This window comes from Geotrypetes seraphini, chromosome 5 (genome assembly GCF_902459505.1).
Source record: "Geotrypetes seraphini chromosome 5, aGeoSer1.1, whole genome shotgun sequence".
NCBI lineage: Eukaryota > Metazoa > Chordata > Amphibia > Gymnophiona > Dermophiidae > Geotrypetes > Geotrypetes seraphini.
In genome coordinates, this window is record NC_047088.1 from 260,445,726 (window position 1) to 260,464,541 (window position 18,816).

Consider the following 18,816-nt stretch of genomic DNA (forward strand, 5'->3'; position numbering starts at 1 on the left):
ACAAATGCGCCATGAATCTCCAGTTGTCTGTGTATATGCTTCATTGTTAAAGGAAAAGTGAGTATATAAAGAAGGGCAGATGGGGTCAAGGAGGAAAAATGAAGGGTGACAGATGCCTAGAAAAGGTGATAGATCATAGAAACATAGAAGATGACGGCAGAAAAGGGCTACAGCCCATCAAGTCTGCCCACTCTGCTTACCCACCCCCTGTCTATGCCCTAATGACCCTCGTAGGGATCCCACATGGGTATCCCATTTCTTCTTAAAGTCTGGCACGCTGTCTGCCTCCATCACCTGCACTGGAAGCTTGTTCCAATGATCAACCACTCTCTCTGTGAAGAAATACTTTCTGGTGTCTGCAGCAGCCACTCTCTCCTCCTCTCCCTATTGGCTAAGGCTCTTAACATTTGCATCTCCTCTTCCTATAGGCTAAGGCTCTTTACACCTGCATTGTGATGTCATAGAACTTTCTGATTATAGAAACATAGAAACATGATGGCAGATAAAGGCCAAATGACCCATCATAGAAACATAGAAGATGACGGCAGAAAAGGGCTACAGCCCATCAAGTCTGCCCACTCTGCTTACCCACCCCCTGTCTATGCCCTAATGACCCTCGTAGGGATCCCACATGGGTATCCCATTTATTCTTAAAGTCTGGCACGCTGTCTGCCTCGATCACCTGCACTGGAAGCTTGTTCCAATGATCAACCACTCTCTCTGTGAAGAAATACTTTCTGGTGTCGCCATGAAATTTTCTGCCCCTGAGTTTGAGCGGGTGCCCTCTTGTGGCCGAGGGTCCATGGAACAGTTTCCCAGTGGAGGTGATAGTAATACGTCCAGTGTCATAATTCAAAGAAGCATGTGTAGTGGGCGTCTTTGGGAGCAACGATTTTGTGGCGGGCGACTTCTCTCGTTGTTTTCTTCCACTCCCACTGTTTATCATTTCTATGGCGCTGAAAAGCGTGTGCAGCGCTGTACATTCAACATGAAACAGACGGTCCCTGCTCATGAGAGCTTACAATCTCATTTGGACAGACTTAATACTTGTCAACATATTTAATTTTAAAAAAAAACACAAAACAAACAGTTAAATGAATTTTTTCTGAGTGAGGAGTTCTCAGCAAACCACATAATGGGAAGAAATCTTGGGTCCCAAGGGGTGTGGGGGAGATTACTTCTCCAAGGCCCTAGTTCACTGCGCCTTGTCTTACCTTCCAGTTGGGCAACAACGCAACAAAATCAAATATGTATTCCAGATCTCTACTATATACAAATATTCTTTATTGGTTGGATTGAAAACAGTCAGTTTACCTGTTTTCGTTTATCATTTATTTGTATTTCATGAAAACACCTTTTTAATAATGCAAATCAATGTAATGTTAAGTAAAAAAAAAATAATATAAAGAAAAAAAAATCTTCCTTAAAAGTAAAGGAAAGCAATACAGACATTCAATTAATATGACGATGGCTGCAGGTAGAGAATGGCATGGGGACAAATTTGTCCCTGTCCCTGCCCCTTTCCTATAAGCTCTACCTTAACCGCACAAACCTCAAACACTTATGATTTTCAAGTGTTTGAGGCTTGTGCAGGTGAGGACGGAGCTTAGGCACTGGTGGAATGAGGCATTATGACATCACAATTTGAGCTCTAGAATGTTGCCACTTATGATTTTAAAGTGTTTGAGGCTTGTGCAGATGAGGACGGAGCTTAGGCATTGGTGGAATGAGGCATTATGACATCACAATCTGAGCTCTAGAATGTTGCTACTTAGGATTTTAAAGTGTTTGAGGCTTGTGCAGATAAGGACGGAGCTTAGGCATTGGTGGAATGAGGCATTATGACATCACATTCTGAGCTCTAAAATGTTGCTATTTAGTATTTTAAAGTGTTTGAGGCTTGTGCAGATGAGGACGGAGCTTAGGCATTGGTGGAATGAGGCATTATGACATCACAATCTGAGCTCTAGAATGTTGCTACTTAGGATTTTAAAGTGTCTGAGGCTTGTGCAGTTGAAGACGGAGCTTAGGCATTGGTAGAATGAGCATTATGACATCACAGTCTGAGCTCTAGAATGTTGCTACTTAGGATTTTAAAGTGTTTGAGGCTTGTGCAGATAAGGACGGAGCTTAGGCATTGGTGGAATGAGGCATTATGACATCACATTCTGAGCTCTAAAATGTTGCTATTTAGTATTTTAAAGTGTTTGAGGCTTGTGCAGATGAGGACGGAGCTTAGGCATTGGTGGAATGAGGCATTATGACATCACAATCTGAGCTCTAGAATGTTGCTACTTAGGATTTTAAAGTGTTTGAGGCTTGTGCAGATAAGGACGGAGCTTAGGCATTGGTGGAATGAGGCATTATGACATCACATTCTGAGCTCTAAAATGTTGCTATTTAGTATTTTAAAGTGTTTGAGGCTTGTGCAGATGAGGACGGAGCTTAGGCATTGGTGGAATGAGGCATTATGACATCACAATCTGAGCTCTAGAATGTTGCTACTTAGGATTTTAAAGTGTCTGAGGCTTGTGCAGTTGAAGACGGAGCTTAGGCATTGGTAGAATGAGCATTATGACATCACAGTCTGAGCTCTAGAATGTTGCTACTTAGGATTTTAAAGTGTTTGAGGCTTGTGCAGATAAGGACGGAGCTTAGGCATTGGTGGAATGAGGCATTATGACATCACATTCTGAGCTCTAAAATGTTGCTATTTAGTATTTTAAAGTGTTTGAGGCTTGTGCAGATGAGGACGGAGCTTAGGCATTGGTGGAATGAGGCATTATGACATCACAATCTGAGCTCTAGAATGTTGCTACTTAGGATTTTAAAGTGTCCGAGTCTTGTGCAGATAAGGATGAAGCTTAGGCATTGGTGGAATGAGGCATTATGACATCATAGTCTGAGCTCTAGAATGTTGCTACTGTTTGAGGCTTGTGCAGATGAGGACGGAGCTTAGGCATTGGTGGAATGAGGCATTATGACATCACAATCTGAGCTCTAGAATGTTGCTACTTAGGATTTTAAAGCATTCGAGGCTTGTGCAGATGAGGACAGAGCTTAGGCATTGGTGGAATGAGGCATTATGACATCACAATCTGAGCTCTAGAATGTTGCTACTTAGGATTTTAAAGTGTCTGAGGCTTGCGCAGATGAGGGCGGAGCATGTATGAATGGGACAGGAACAGAAAAAGAACTCTCCGGGATGGGAAAATGAGTTCCTGTGAAGACGGGGGAAAAATTTGTCCTCTTGTCATTTTCTAGCTTCAGATTCTCTTGAGCCAATATGCCTATAGGCTGCACACTTTCTGGACTTTATGTTTTACAAATCAGTAAAGGCCAAATTGACAAAAATAAAGGGTCCTTTTTCTATGCCGCATTAGTGCGTCTTAGCGCGCCCAAAATGCTAATGTGTGGCAATGTGTCCATAGGATATAATGGACGCGTTAGCACATGTTAGCGTGTAGCATGCGCTAAGACGCAGTAGCGTGCCTTAGTAAAAGGACCCCTAAATTTTTAAGCCTGTCTTGAACTTTTGAAGCGAAGGCTCTGAGGGAAAGAATGGGCCGCCTAGTCCAAAGAAATCATGCAAACGGCCACGCCTAAAGTTAGACATGGTTCATGGGCATAAGTGCTATTCCATAAACCTTATCTAACTTTAAGTGCCATTTACAGAATAGCGTGCAGCCTTTTTTTTTTTCCTTCCTTTTCTAGCACCAATGTTTTTAAGCACCATATATATATGAAGATAAATCGAAAAGTAAAGGCGAAATGCATTTAGCAGCTTTAACTGTGAGCAATGCAACAAATCACTTTTCCACATAGTCCCCATGCAAGACGACGCATTGGTTGTATTCTTCAACTAGCTTCTGCATTCTTTGGGGGGCTGATCCCAAAGCCAGGTGAACAAGGCTTCCTTTACTTCATCGTGCTTTGTCTTTTGCTCTCCGGGTCGCAGTGATGGGATTCTGCCCATCGACACTGCCAGTCAGGGCCTTAGGCCCCTCCACAGAGCATCTCACAATGAACCAGGAAGGGGAAGGCCTGCCGTTCTGTGTCGGCTGACGGGGGTAAGCATCCTTCTGGCAAGGGGTCCGGGTGGGCTTGGGGGGGGGGGCAGAGGGGCATGCCTTTGGGGGGGGGTTGGCAGATCGTTTATAAATACGGTAATATGTTTCAGGTGCCTATCATGGCCCTAGGGCAGACATGGGCAACTCCAGTCCTCGAGGGCCGGAATACAATCAGGTTTTCAGGATTTCCCCAATGAATATGCATGAGATCTATTTGCATGCACTGCTTTCAATGCATATTCATTGGGGAAAACCTGAAAACCCAGTTGGATTCTGGCCTTCAAGGACCAGAGTTGCCCATGTCTGCCCTACGAAGACACCTAGGGCCACCTAAGTTTGACTAAGGCCACTTCCAGGTTGAACCATGCCCATGCCTAGCCTTGGACGAGCTTAGGTGGTCCTACGCACCTTCCTAGGCTCACAAAAATGCCTACAATGCAGGCTGCCTGCCTCAGGGTGTTTTTTTTTAAAAACGTGAGTCCCAATTGGCTGGTTAGATGCCTGCCGCCACATACAATCTGGATGCCATTAATTGAATTCCCCCTATGTTCACAATTAAGTAGGATTAGTAGGAACACAGTACACAATATCAATTTAGATGCATATATAAGCAGATTGATTATGGTGTAAATATGTGCATATATAATATTGATTATGGTTTAATTATGTCTGTATTGAAAACCATCTAAAAAAATGCTAACACTGTATTGTAATGCCTCTACTGAAGCTCGTGCATTGTAACTTCATTACAGAAGCTCATGTAAGCCACATTGAATTGACTCTCCAGTTATTAGTAGCATTATAGAAGCTTTCAATAAACAATAATCTAATTCAATCTAATCAGGATTTCTTAATTACACTAGGCGATTTACAAGATAAGAAACCCATGCAGCATCATGGGGAAACAGTTGCATCACACTGAAGAAAAAGATTATACTTTTATAAGAAGGAAAAATGTTACACTTCCAAGAGGGGAAGTGGTTATATCACGTTGGGGAGGGCGGTTACATTATAAAGGAAATGATTAATGATAACTTTGACATTGGATATCTGGATTTTAAGAAGGCGTTGTGACAAGGTTCCGCATGAATGACTACTTCTAAAAATTGCGAGTCATGGAATCGAGGGTGAAATACTCATGTGGATCAAAAACTGGCTGGAGCATAGGAAACAGAGAGTGGGGGTAAATGGACAATACTCGGACTGGAAGAGCATCATCGGTGGAGTGCCGCAGGGCTCGATGCTTGGACCCATGCTCTTCAACATCTTTATAAACGATCTGGACATTGGTACGACGAGTGAGGTGATTAAGTTTGCGGACGATACGAAATTATTCAGAGTAGTGAAGACACAGGGGGATTGTGAAGATCTGCAACGTGACATTATCAAGCTTGAGAAATGGGCATCGACATGGCAAATGAGGTTCAACGTTGATAAGTGTAAAGTGATGCATGTCGGGAACAAAAATCTCATGCACAAATACAGAATTTCTGGGGCGGTACTTGGAGAGAGACTTGGAAGTTCTGATCGACAAATCGATGAAGCCGTCTGCACAATGTGCGGCGGCGGCAAAAAGGGCAAACAGAATGCTAGGAATGATTAAGAAGCGGATCATGAACAGATCGGAGAGGGTTATCATGCCGCTGTACTGGGCCATGGTACACCCTCACCTGGAATACTGTGTCCAGTACTGGTCGCCAAACATGAAGGAGGACACGGTACTACTCAAAAGGGTCCAGAGAAGAGCGACTAAAATGGTTAAGGGACCGGAGGAGTTGCCATACAATGAGAGATTAGAGAAACTGGGCCTCTTCTCCCTTGAAAAGAGGAGACTGAGAGGGAACATGATCGAAACATTCAAGTTACTGAAGGGAATAGACTTAATAGAGAAAGACAGATTATTCACCCTCTCCAAGGTAGAGAGAATGAGAGGGCACTCTCTAAAGTTAAAAGGGGATAGATTCCGTACAAACATAAGGAAGTTCTTCTTCACCCAGAGAGTGGTAGAAATCTGGAACACTCAAGACAAAGTTGGACAAGTTCCTGCTCAACTGGAACGTACGCAGGTGAGGCTGGACTCATTTAGAGCACTGGTCTTTGACCTGAGGGCCGCCGCGTGAGCGGACTGCTGGGCAGGATAGACCACTGGTCTGACCCAGCAGCGGCATTTCTTATGTTCTTATGTTCTAAATACTTCCTGTATGCTGCTGTTACATAACAGCGGGATCTGAATACCATCATAACCTTCCCCCCACCCCCTTTTACCACAAACATACTACAGTCTTTATGATGGTAAAAATTAGCCGCAGCTCAGTTTATTAAACCACAACAACTTAAACATATCGTAACTTCAGTTAACATCATGATCAAAAAGAGTTCCTCCCGAGCTACCAATTCTGAGAAGGCTCGACTCGGTTTACAGCAATTAAATAAACAGGGAATGATTTACAAATGATAAATAGAAGATAATAGCAAAATTTCAGAAGAATTAATTTTCAAAATGTTTGGCAAATAGAGGAGCTTCTAAAGATTTATGGAAAAATTGAAATGAACTGGAACTTCTTAAAAAAGGGGGAGATCATTCCAGAGTTGAGAGAGTTTCAAGACCAAAGATTGACTGAAGATCTTGACTCTTTTAATCCCTTTATTAGAAGGAAGGGAGAGTTTAAATTGTTGGATACCTCTTGCAAAGGAGAATCGGTAAATGTTCCAAAATAAAGGAATAAGAGGATTAAAGATACCATGTAGAATTTTAAAAGAAATACAAGCGCGGACCGGCGGTTGAAGAACACTGATCTACAGTACAATTTTAGGTTCTATTTTGATATTGCAGTTTCTGTAGAGAAAAAGCTCCCAGAGAACAATCTTCAAAAGGAACGAAAAACAAACAACAAATTAAGAAAATTGATTAAGAAAATGTAATTGAGTGTTCCCTGCTATCGATACATCATTATTACACACCACTGGGTGAATAAGGACATTCTGGACGTGAAAAGGGTGGAGAGGAAAGCCACAGGAGGAGAGAAAATGACAGTGGAAGCCTACATCAATAGTGAACTTCAAAGAGAAGCTGTGAGGAAAAAAATGAAAAAGAAAAAACAAGAGTCCCTAGGATATGATGGATTACTCTAGCAAAGAAATGTTATTTCAAGCTTTTCAAGGCACGCCCAATTTTAATTTCAATGCCAGTGGCAGCCAAATGCATGCCACCCACATGGCAGCCTGACGGGTATCTTGAAAAGCCCAGATGTCTCTCAGTGTTCGGCGACTTCACAGGCTCTGACGAGGCAGAGCTTTCCAGACCATCCATCATTCCTCTCTAAATGGGCTCTCTCCCAGGCCTTCCCACAACCCCCCCCCCCCCCCGCCCAGCAATTAGCACTTACCCTCATTTTCCGGCACGCGTTCGCTTTACACCGTGTCGCCTCACGCACGGGGTGCCACACACATCGATCCAAGAAAGGAGCAGGTCCCATTTCTCCCCTGTCAGACCTGACTCGGTGTAATCGGCCTTTGTCTATATCGCCCTCCGTGTTTTCGCTTGTGAATACGTAAGCGTGTTCTTCGGTCACTGCTCTACAAATTGCAGCAGATTGCAAAGAGACGCGGGTAGCATAGGAATGAGTACGTTCTGCTGGCATTTCCATACTGTGACACTGAAGGTATAGCTGCTATGATAAGGAGAAAATATACAGTACAGCAGTTACAAGTGTTTTAGGTGAATAAAGACCAAAGATTATCAAGCCCCAAATTCTCTGACTGATAATTATGTATACCCTAGAGGAAAGGAGAGACAGGGGAGATATGATTCAGACGTTCAAATACTTGAAGGGTATTAACGTAGAACAAAATCTTTTTCAGAGAAAGGAAAATGATAAAACCAGAGGACATAATTTGAGGTTGAGGGGTGGTAGATTCAAAGGCAATGTTAGGAAATTCTACTTTACGGAGAGGGTAGTGGATGCCTGGAATGCGCTCCCGAGAGAGGTGGTGGAGAGTAAAACTGTGACTGAGTTCAAAGAAGCGTGGGATGAACACAGAAGATTTAGAATCAGAAAATAATATTAAATATTGAACTAGGCCAGTTACTGGGCAGACTTGCACGGTCTGTGTCTGTGTATGGCCGTTTGGTGGAGGATGGGCAGGGGAGGGCTTCAATAGCTGGGAGGGTGTAGATGGGCTGGAGTAAGTCTTAACAGAGATTTCGGCAGTTGGAACCCAAGCACAGTACCGGGTAAAGCTTTGGATTCTTGCCCAGAAATAGCTAAGAAGAAAAAATTAAAAAAAAAAAAAAAATTTAAATTGAATCAGGTTGGGCAGACTGGATGGACCATTCGGGTCTTTATCTGCCGTCATCTACTATGTTACTATGATAACAGATTTTTTAACATACAGACACATTGCCATGCTGGGACAAACCAAAGGTCTATCAAGCCCAGAATTCCATTTCTAATAGTGGCCCATCCAGGTCACAAATACTTGGCAGGATCCTAAAAGAGTAAGAGGCTCATAATAGAAACAAAAATACGTCTAAAAACCCATCCAAGTCGGCACTTGGACGATTTAAAGACAGGTCGTTTCAAAGTGCCTATAATCAAAATGGGTTTTTAGACGTATCCAGAGACATTTTAGGCCTCTGAATCCCGCTGTACACCCAGAGCTGAAAGGGGACTTTTTGAAGGAGTGGTTAGGGCGGGATGTGGGCTGACCTAGACTTCCTTGTACTGCAGGGATAATCGACAGTTTGACGAGGCTGCCTAGACAGAACTTATACGTTGTGACTTAGGTATAAGTGCCAAAAAGGTATCCAAAGTAATCAGACAATCACTGACAAGACAAAGTAAAGAACCCCCCCCCACACCCACACACACCATGTTCACTGATCCCATCGCACCCCCACAAAGTTCAGAATAAAAATGTACATACCTGCCTCTGGAATATCAGCACTTGGTATTGGAAAGCCTAGTAGAGCTGCAGAGAGGTGGCTTAAGTAGTCTAGGGGTTGGGCTAGTGAATCAAAGAGAGGAGGACTCAGGCCCAGAAGCCACTGTAACTACCACATACATGGTGGAAAATGTGCACCCACCAACCTCCCCGCCAAACTCTACAGTACTGCCATATAGGTGGCACCTGCAGCTATAAGGGTTATTGGGGTTGTAGATGGATGGGTATAGTGGGTTTTGGGGGTGTTTGGGGGGGCTTACCATGACCTGCAGGGAAGTTGTAGTAAGATGTTTATGTGACACCCTTTTAGTGAAGTTCCCTGTAAGGTGCCCCACTACTCTGTTGCCATGTCTGGGTGGCCAGTCCAGCACTTTGCTGGTTCCTCCCACGTCCAGAAGGTCTTGCTCTAGGTGTTTAGGACTTGGACAATTTTTTGGGTGAGGATGTGGCATACAGATAGATGTAGTAGCAGTCTGGATGGTCAAACAACTGGATGTAGAAATAAACAGTTCACCCTTCCCCCCCCCCCCCCCCCGCAAAAAAATATTTTGGACGTACTTTTCAAGAATGGACATTTTGTCGCTGCTGACTTTGGGCAATTAGCGTCCTACATCCAAATTGGACTTAGACGTTTCTTTTGATTATGCCCCTCCACATGCATAGTAAGATAGTAAATGACGGCCGATAGAGATGTGACTGGTCCATCCAGTCTGCCCTGTAATCACAATTTCATGATTAAATTAAAATGTTTTTTATATTTGTTATTTCTGGGCCATAGGCCTTAGAAGTCTACCCGATACTGTCCTTAGGTTCTAACTACTGGAGTTGCCGTTGAAGGTTACTCCTGCCTATCCAAAACATCTCATTGCAGGATTCAGACTCTGAAAGTGTGCTCATTCATATTCTAATTAGCGATTCTCTGTGTTCATACCAAACCTTTTTGAATTCCATCATCATTTCTCTCTCCACTACCTCTCTCTGGAGGGCATTCCAGGCATCTACCACCCTAATCTAATCTAATCTTCAGTTTATTTACCGGATCATTTCCCGAAGGAACTTGATTCGGTTTACAGTTCATTAAAAACTAGATAACATACTAATAGGCCATACAGAGTGAGTACTATTAGTTAAGATTAGATAGCTATTAAAAGGGTTAAAATGTAAAATATACTTAAATATTGTTCGCCGGCTGATAATCTTGAATAACTATTGCGTAAACAGCCAAGTTTTTAACTTTTTCCGAAATTGATGTAGTTGACCTAACAGTCTTTAAGAATCTGGGAGTCTATTCCAAATTTCCACCAGTTGTTTTTTTTTTGTTTGAAATAATTTTTATTGAACAGAAAAGCACTGAACAGCCAAGGGAGACAATGCAATACAGACAGAGCAAGGAATGAGCAAAGCATCATAGCAAACAGGTGAGCATCCCCCCAAAGGAGGGGAAGACAAACATGCCATAGATTTACTGAGCTTCCCGGCACAATTAAGTCCTTTAGAGGATGGAAATGATAATTTATAGATTGCTGTAATCCTTGAGTGGCAGAATCTAACAGCATTCCAACAAAGAGGGATTGAAGGATCGAATATTCCATAGAGGAATTTAAAGACAACACATGCACACTTGAACTGTACCCTGTGACAAACTGGAAGCCAATGAAGCTTTCTCAACATGGGGATACATGATCATACTTTCTCTTTCCAAAAATAAGTTTAGACGCTGTATTCTGTATCAACTGGAGTTGATCTATACTACCCTGTTTAATACCCAAATAAACAGAGTTACAATAATCCTCCCCAATATGGGGCTCTTAATCAAATCAAAAATATGTCTACAAACCCTCATGCGTACTTTGGCCGATGTAATGTCAGATGGTAAACAGCTTGATTTTTCACGACTGCAATATACATTTGGTCTTGCTAAATCCCCAAATTATAGATGGATGCAGTTGAAGCAGGCCATTCAGGAGGAGTTCCCTGATTGGAAAAATCTTAAAAATAAGTATAGTCTGCTGGTCTTACATTTCTAGGCGGACTTCCTGGGTCACCAGGCCACTCAGTGGTATAAATTAATATCTGGATTTTTGAATAAGAAACCAAAAACTGGTCTTCGTGACATTTGGAGCATTGAGATAAAGCATCGGATTACTGTGTCTCAATGGCCATGAATCTGGACTTGGAGGATGTGGTATACGGTGTCAGCATCCATGAGACAAACTTGTTGATTTTTTTATTACATAGAGCATTTTGGACCCCAGTTCGTTTACAGATATTAGATGGTTCAAAGTCTAATAGATGCTGGCATTGTCATCTTGAAGCTGGGACTTTGGATCATTTACTATTTTATTGTCCCTTGATACTTAAATTTTGGAGATCCATTTGGGATCAAGTGAACAAAATATTAGGAAATCCAGTGGCATGGACGTACGATACCATCCTATTGGTACTTTAATGAGGGCTAAAAGCCAAATATCTGCCCGAAATAACAAACTTCCTTATTTAATGACAGGGGTTGCCATACAACTCATTTTGAGGAATTGGAAGAACTGAGATAGGTTAAATTAAACTTTGTGGTGGGAATCTCTCTGTTATACTTTTAAAATGGAACGTTCGATGGCCGTACAACAGGGACGGTATAAGAAATCTATGGATGTTTGGGAACCATTGACTAAGTTCTGTAAGGAAAGATAATTGTATGACTACCTCCCCTCGGGGAGACAGTCGTATGTATGCGGTCGGTGTCAGGAGCTGGAAAGCTTGAAGGAGGAAGTCAAGCGACTAGAGGACAAGATACAGGAGCTAGAAGGATCTTACACCACGGAAGACCCAATCAGGACAGCTGAAGACTTCATGAGCGAGAGACACATCGAGAAGGAAGTCAGGGAACTCGAGGAATTCATTGAGGAAGCATACAAGAGGAGGGTGGAAGAGAACGAACTACAGAAGAAAGAAGAAGTTACACCAACATCGAAGGGAGAACAAGAAACAGAAGACCTCAAAGAAGACACCCACAGAGGAAAAACACACGAGGGAGAGAAATTGGCTAGTCGATGCCCGGAGGAAGAAAGAGCGGAGCACACCGAGGACACTGACCTGAGACCCAAGCGAACATTGAAGAAGGGAAAGTCAGCGATCCTAGTGGGGGACTCGATCCTGAGGCATGTGGACAGCCACATAGCAGGAGGGAGAGAGGATCGACTGGTGACCTGCCTCCCGGGAGCGAGAACCAAGAACATCGTGGACAAAATTGGAAAGATCCTGGATGGAGCTGAGACGGAAGAGACCACAGTAATGATCCACATCGGGACAAATGATGTCAGCAGGAGGGACTACAGAAGAAGCACGCTGATAGAACAGTTCAAGATCTTGGGAAGGAAGCTGAAGACGAGGACCCAGAAGATAGCGTTCTCAGAGATCCTACCGGTACCGAGGGCAGATGTGAAAAGGCAAGAGGAACTACAATCAATAAATGCATGGATGAGGAGATGGTGTGAGGAAGAAGGATTCCACTTCGTGAGGAACTGGATGATGTTCTGGGGTAAGAGCAAGCTCTACAGGAGAGATGGATTGCATCTGAGCGTGGCGGGAACTAGACTTCTAGCAAACAACATCAAAAGAGGAATAGAACAGGCTTTAAACTAAGAAGAAGGGGAAAGCCGACAGTCGACCAAGCGTCGATGATTCGGAAGAATGTATCCTATGAAGATATTGAGGGGAAAAAAGCCTGGGAAGAAACAAGGGACAATTTACAGGAGTCGACTAACCAAGAAGAGGAAGGTAGAAAGATTGTAGCCAAAAAGAAGACTCTAAAGACCGAAGCACAGGGAAAGGAAATGAAGGCAACAAAATTCCAGGAGCTAAATTGCATATATACTAATGCAAGGAGCCTAAGAAACAAAATGGGGGAATTAGAAGCCATGGCCATTGCAGAAGACATAGACATCATTGGAATCTCTGAAACATGGTGGAATGAGGAAAGCAAATGGGATACAGCACTGCCGGGGTACAAGCTCTATCGCCAGGACAGGTCAGGACAGAAAGGCGGTGGAATAGCACTATACATAAAAGAAAGCATACAATCGACAAGAATGGACATAGCAGAGACGGCCAACAAGCTAGAATCACTATGGGTTAAAATACCAGGAAGGAAAGGGCCTGAAATAAAGATAGGCCTATACTATCGTCCTCCCGGACAAACCGGAGAGATCGATGAAGAAATGGAATCTGAGATGAAGCGAGAATGCAAAAGCGGTAACACGGTTATTATGGGAGACTTCAACTACCCTGGGATAGACTGGAGTCTTGGAAGCTCAAGCTGCGCTAGGGAGACAGAATTTCTGGAGGCTGTACAAGATTGCTTCTTGGAGCAGCTTGTTAGAGAACCAACGAGAGGAACTGCCACTCTGGACCTAATCCTAAATGGACTGAGGGGACCTGCAAAGGAGGTGGAAGTAGTGGGACCGTTGGGAAACAGCGATCATAATATGATCAAGTTCAAGGTGGAACTAGGAATACTGAAAGGAAAGAGAACCATAGCGACAACTTTTAACTTCAGGAAAGGAAACTACGAAGCAATGAGGGGAATGGTAAAGAAGAAACTTAGGAACACTTCCAAAAAATGGCAGACGGTGGAACATGCCTGGTCCTTTTTCAAGGACACGGTGAACGAGGCGCAAAATCTGTACATCCCCAGATTCAGAAAAGGGTGCAACAAGAGTCGAACAAAAGACCCGGCATGGATAACTAAAATAGTGAAGGAAGCGATAGGCAATAAGAAAAATTCATTCAGAAAATGGAAAAAGGACAAATCTGAGGGAAACTGGAAAGAGCACAGGAAATATCAAAAAGAATGTCCCGTGTGGATCGAAAAGCCAAAAGAGAGTATGAAGAGAGACTAGCCAGGGAAGCACGAAATTTCAAACCATTCTTTAGATATGTTAAAGGGAAACAGCTGGCTAGGGAGGAGGTGGGACCGCTGGACGATGGAGACCGGAAGGGAGAGGTGAAGGAAGAGAAAGAGGTCGCGGAAAGACTTAACATGTTCTTTTCGTCTGTATTTACAAGTGAAGACACAACCAATATACCGGAACCCGAACAAATCTTCAATGGAAATCAAGCACAAAAGTTAACATCCTTGGAAGTGAGCCTCGATGATGTGTACAGGCAGATAGAAAAACTAAAAACTGACAAATCCCCAGGTCCGGATTGAATCCATCCAAGGATTCTGAAGGAACTAAAGGAGGAAATAGCGGAGCTACTACAGCAAATTTGCAACCTATCTCTGAAAACAGGTGTGATCCCGGAGGATTGGAAGATAGCCAACGTTACGCCCATCTTTAAAAAGGGATCAAGAGGTGACCCGGGGAACTATAGACCGGTGAGTCTGACCTCGGTTCCGGGGAAAATGGCGGAAGCACTGATAAAAGAAAACATCGATGAACATTTTGAAAAAAACGAACTTCTGATATCCAGCCAACATGGTTTCTGCAGGGGAAGATCGTGCCTGACTAACTTATTGCACTTCTTCGAGGGAATTAACAAACAGATGGACAGAGGAGACCCCATAGACATCATATACCTAGATTTCCAGAAAGCCTTTGACAAGGTGCCTCATGAACGTCTACTCCGGAAACTGAAGAACCATGGCGTGGACGGAGACGTGCATAGATGGATCAGAAACTGGTTAGAGGGAAGGAAACAGAGGGTAGGAGTGAAGGGCCACTACTCGGACTGGAGGAAGGTCACGAGTGGTGTTCCGCAGGGCTCGGTGCTCGGGCCGCTGCTTTTTAATATATTCATAAATGATCTAGAAACAGGAACGAAGTGTGAGATAATAAAATTTGCGGACGACACCAAACTATTTAATGGAGCTCGGACGAAGGAGGAATGCGAAGGATTGCAAAGGGACTTGGACAAACTAGGGGAATGGGCTGAGAGATGGCAGATGAAGTTCAATGTTGAGAAGTGTAAAGTATTGCATGTGGGAAACAGAAACCCGAGGCACAAATATACGATGGGAGGGATGTTATTGACTGAGAGTACCCAGGAAAGGGACTTGGGGGTAATGGTGGACATGACAATGAAGCCGACGGCACAGTGCGCAGCGGCCGCTAAGAGAGCGAATAGAATGCTAGGTATAATCAAGAAGGGTATTACAACCAGAACGAAAGAAGTTATCCTGCCGCTGTACCGGGCAATGGTGCGTCCGCATCTTGAGTACTGCGTCCAGTATTGGTCGCCGTACCTTAAGAAGGATATGGCGTTACTCGAGAGAGTTCAGAGGAGAGCGACACGACTGATTAAGGGGATGGAAAACCTTTCATACACTGAGAGATTGGAGAACCTGGGTCTCTTTTTCCTGGAGAAGAGGAGACTTAGAGGGGATATGATAGAGACTTACAAGATCATGAAAGGCATAGAGAGAGTAGAGAGGGACAGATTCTTCAAACTTTCAGAAAATAAAAAAACAAGAGGGCATTTGGAAAAGTTGAAAGGGGACAGATTCAAAACGAATGCTAGGAAGTTCTTCTTTACCCAACGTGTGGTTGACACCTGGAATGCGCTTCCAGAGGACGTTATAGGGCAGAGTACAGTTTCGGGGTTTAAGAAAGGATTGAACAATTTCCTGCTGGAAAAGGGGATAGAAGGGTATAGATAGAGGTTTACTACACAGGTCCTGGACCTGTTGGGCCGCCGCATGAGTGGACTGCTGGGCATGATGGACCTCGGGTCTGACCCAGTGGAGGTATTTCTTATGTTCTTATGACCCTTAAGCATACACATCCAGGAGGGGGGAGGGGGGAGGGTTTTGCATTGGAATTTCATTCGGGGAATATATGGAGGTTTCATGTAGGTATGTACTTTTTCTGATTATTTGATGGGGGTGGAGGGAAATGATTATACATTAATAATAATAACAGCTTATATACCGCAATGCCGTGAAGTTCTATGCGGTTTTTTCCATGATTAAGTAAAGGTACAAATTGATTGACTTTAAGAGGGGAGGAAGAAAGAGGGTTAATAGGACAGGAAATCCATTTTTGAGGAGAGAGTGATCAATAGAACAAGTTAATCGCTATAGAGGGGAGAGAGAAGAGGGGATCAGTTGTCTAGATACTTTTAGGAACAGGTGTGTTTTCAGACGTTTCCTAAATTCCTCATAAGTAGTGGGCGAAAGCAATTGTTCTAGGTCTTTACCCCATGATGCTGCTTGATGCGAGAGAAGATGTTCATGTAAACTTATGGTATATCAAAATTGTTTGTTTGCGCTATGGTAGTTTGGAAATTTAATAAAGATTTTTAAAAAAAGAGTTACAATAGTCCAACTGAGCAAGTACAGTGGACTGTACCAATGAGTAATATTCCTAATGGAATAGTGACCTAATTTTTCTCACCCTCTCCATGAAAAAAAAAAATTCCTAACATTACTCTTAAATCTACCACCCCTCAACTTCAATTTATGTCCTCTTGTTTTACCATTTTTCTCTTCTCTGGAAAAAAGATTTGGTCCTATATTAATATCTTTCAAATATTTAAATGTCTGTATCATATCACCCCTGTCTCTCCTCTCCTCCAAAGTATACAGGTTGAGGTTTTCTAGTCTCTTCTTGTAATTTTTTGGGGTGCAAACCCCTACCGTTTTTGTCGCTTTCCTCTGGGCTACTTCAAATCCTTTTATATCCTTGGCTAGATACAGCCTCCAAAACTGAACACAATACTCCAGGTGGGGCTTCACCAAAGACCTCTACAGCAGCATCAATACCTCCTTTCTTCTAGATTCCATGATGCTTATTCCAGGAATAAGGAGTGGAGTTTCTTCAAGCCCACCGTAATATGGACTTTTCTTCCAGGAACTAGTCCAAATCTTTTTAAACCCTGCTACACTAATGGGTTTTACTACATTCTCTGGCAACAAATTCCAGCTTAATCATGGAACAACAGAAGTGAAAATATTTCATGTGCTTAGCCCTAACCAATTCTAAAAATATATTTTGTTTTAGAAAATGCATTGAACCTGTAAAACATGGTAAATGACGCCAGATAAAGACCCGAATGGTCCGTCCAGTCTGTCCAACCATACATGCTCCATAAATTATTTAGTTTAAACGGTCCTTTTTCTTAGATATTTCTGGGCCAGAAACCCAGAGCCTGGCCCAGTAGTGTGCTTAAGTTCCATCTACTGGACTCTTCGTCAAAGCTCACTCCAGCCCATCTTAACCATTCCAGCCATCGAAACCCTCCCCAGCCCGTCCTCAACTGAATGTCCATAGACAGGACACAGGCCGTACAAGTCTGCCCAGTATACCCCAGTCTCCACTAATGGAATGAAATGCCATGTAACTGATGTCAGCATTGTCTGAAAATTCAATGTGCCACCTTCCCTCCAACACTCCATCCACAACAAATTTTTGATATCATCAGCTTGGCAATATGGGGCTCATAATCAAAGCAAAAATACGTCTACAAACCCGCCCAAGTTGACACTTGGATGACCTAAAAGACAGGTCGTCAAAACGGGTTTTTTGACATATTCAGAGACTTTTTTGGGCCTAAGAATCCCGCTGTGCGCCCAGAGCTCAAAGGGGCGTTTTTGAAGGAGCGGTGAGGGCGGGATGTGGGCTGACCTAGACTTAGGGCTCGTTTTACTAAGCCGCGTTAGCGTTTTTAGCGCACGTAGCATTTTAGCGTGCGCTAAACCCATGCTATGCGGTTAGAAGTAACGCCAGCTCAATGCTGGCATTAGCGTCTAGCATACGTGGCAATTCTGTGCGTTAATGCCCTAACATGGCTTAGTAAAAGGAGCCCTTAGTCGTACTGCAGGGATAATCGAAAGTTTAACTAGACTGGCCCAGAAATATCTAAGAAAAAGGACCATTTAAATAAAATGCTGTCATCTACTGTGTTACTACCTAGAACAGGGGTGTCAAAGTCCCTCCTCGAGGGCCGCCATCCAGTCGGGTTTTCAGGATTTCCCCCATAAATATGCATGAGATCTGTTACCATACCACGAGAGCAGTGCATGCAAAGAGATCTCATGCATATTCATGGGGGAAATCCTGACAATCCGACTGGATTGCGGCCCTCGAGGAGGGGCTTTGACACCCCTGGTCTAGACGGAACTTATAAGTTGTGACTTAAACGATCTAAAAACAGGTCTAAGTGCCCAGAAGGTATCCAAAGTTACCAGATAACCACAGCAGACGCAAAATACAGACCCCCCATACTCCCCCAGTGATCACTGAACACCCCCCCTCCACACACACACACACACACACACAGCCTTAGAATAAGCCCACATATTTGGAACAGTATTTGTAGTCTACGCAGGTAGTTTAACACTTGGATCTCAGTCAGGCCTAGCCCTCAGTCTAGCATTCTTCTGTTGACCACGTGGACGTTAGTTTTCATCTGTCTGTAATACAAATCTTGTGGTTACTGGCAGCCATTAAAAGTTTTGCCTATCAGTGTTTTTGGCAGATCGCCAAATGGCCACTAGGATTCACATTTTCTCACTTTGGTTTATTATTGATTTACTAAACCTATTTGAAATATGTGTTCTCTAATACTAGCTGCACCTAATGGTTAGAGTTACTTGCTAAGAACCCAGGAGTCCAGGGATTAAATCCCGTCGCTGCTCCTTGAGAACTTGGAGAAGTCACTTAACCCCTCTATTGCTTCAGGAAGAAACTTAGGCCCTCTTTGACTAAGGTGCGCTAACCCAGTGGTTCCCGACCCTGTCCCGGAGGACCATCAGGCCAGTCGGGTTTTTAGGATAGCCCTAATGAATATGCATGGAGCAGATTTG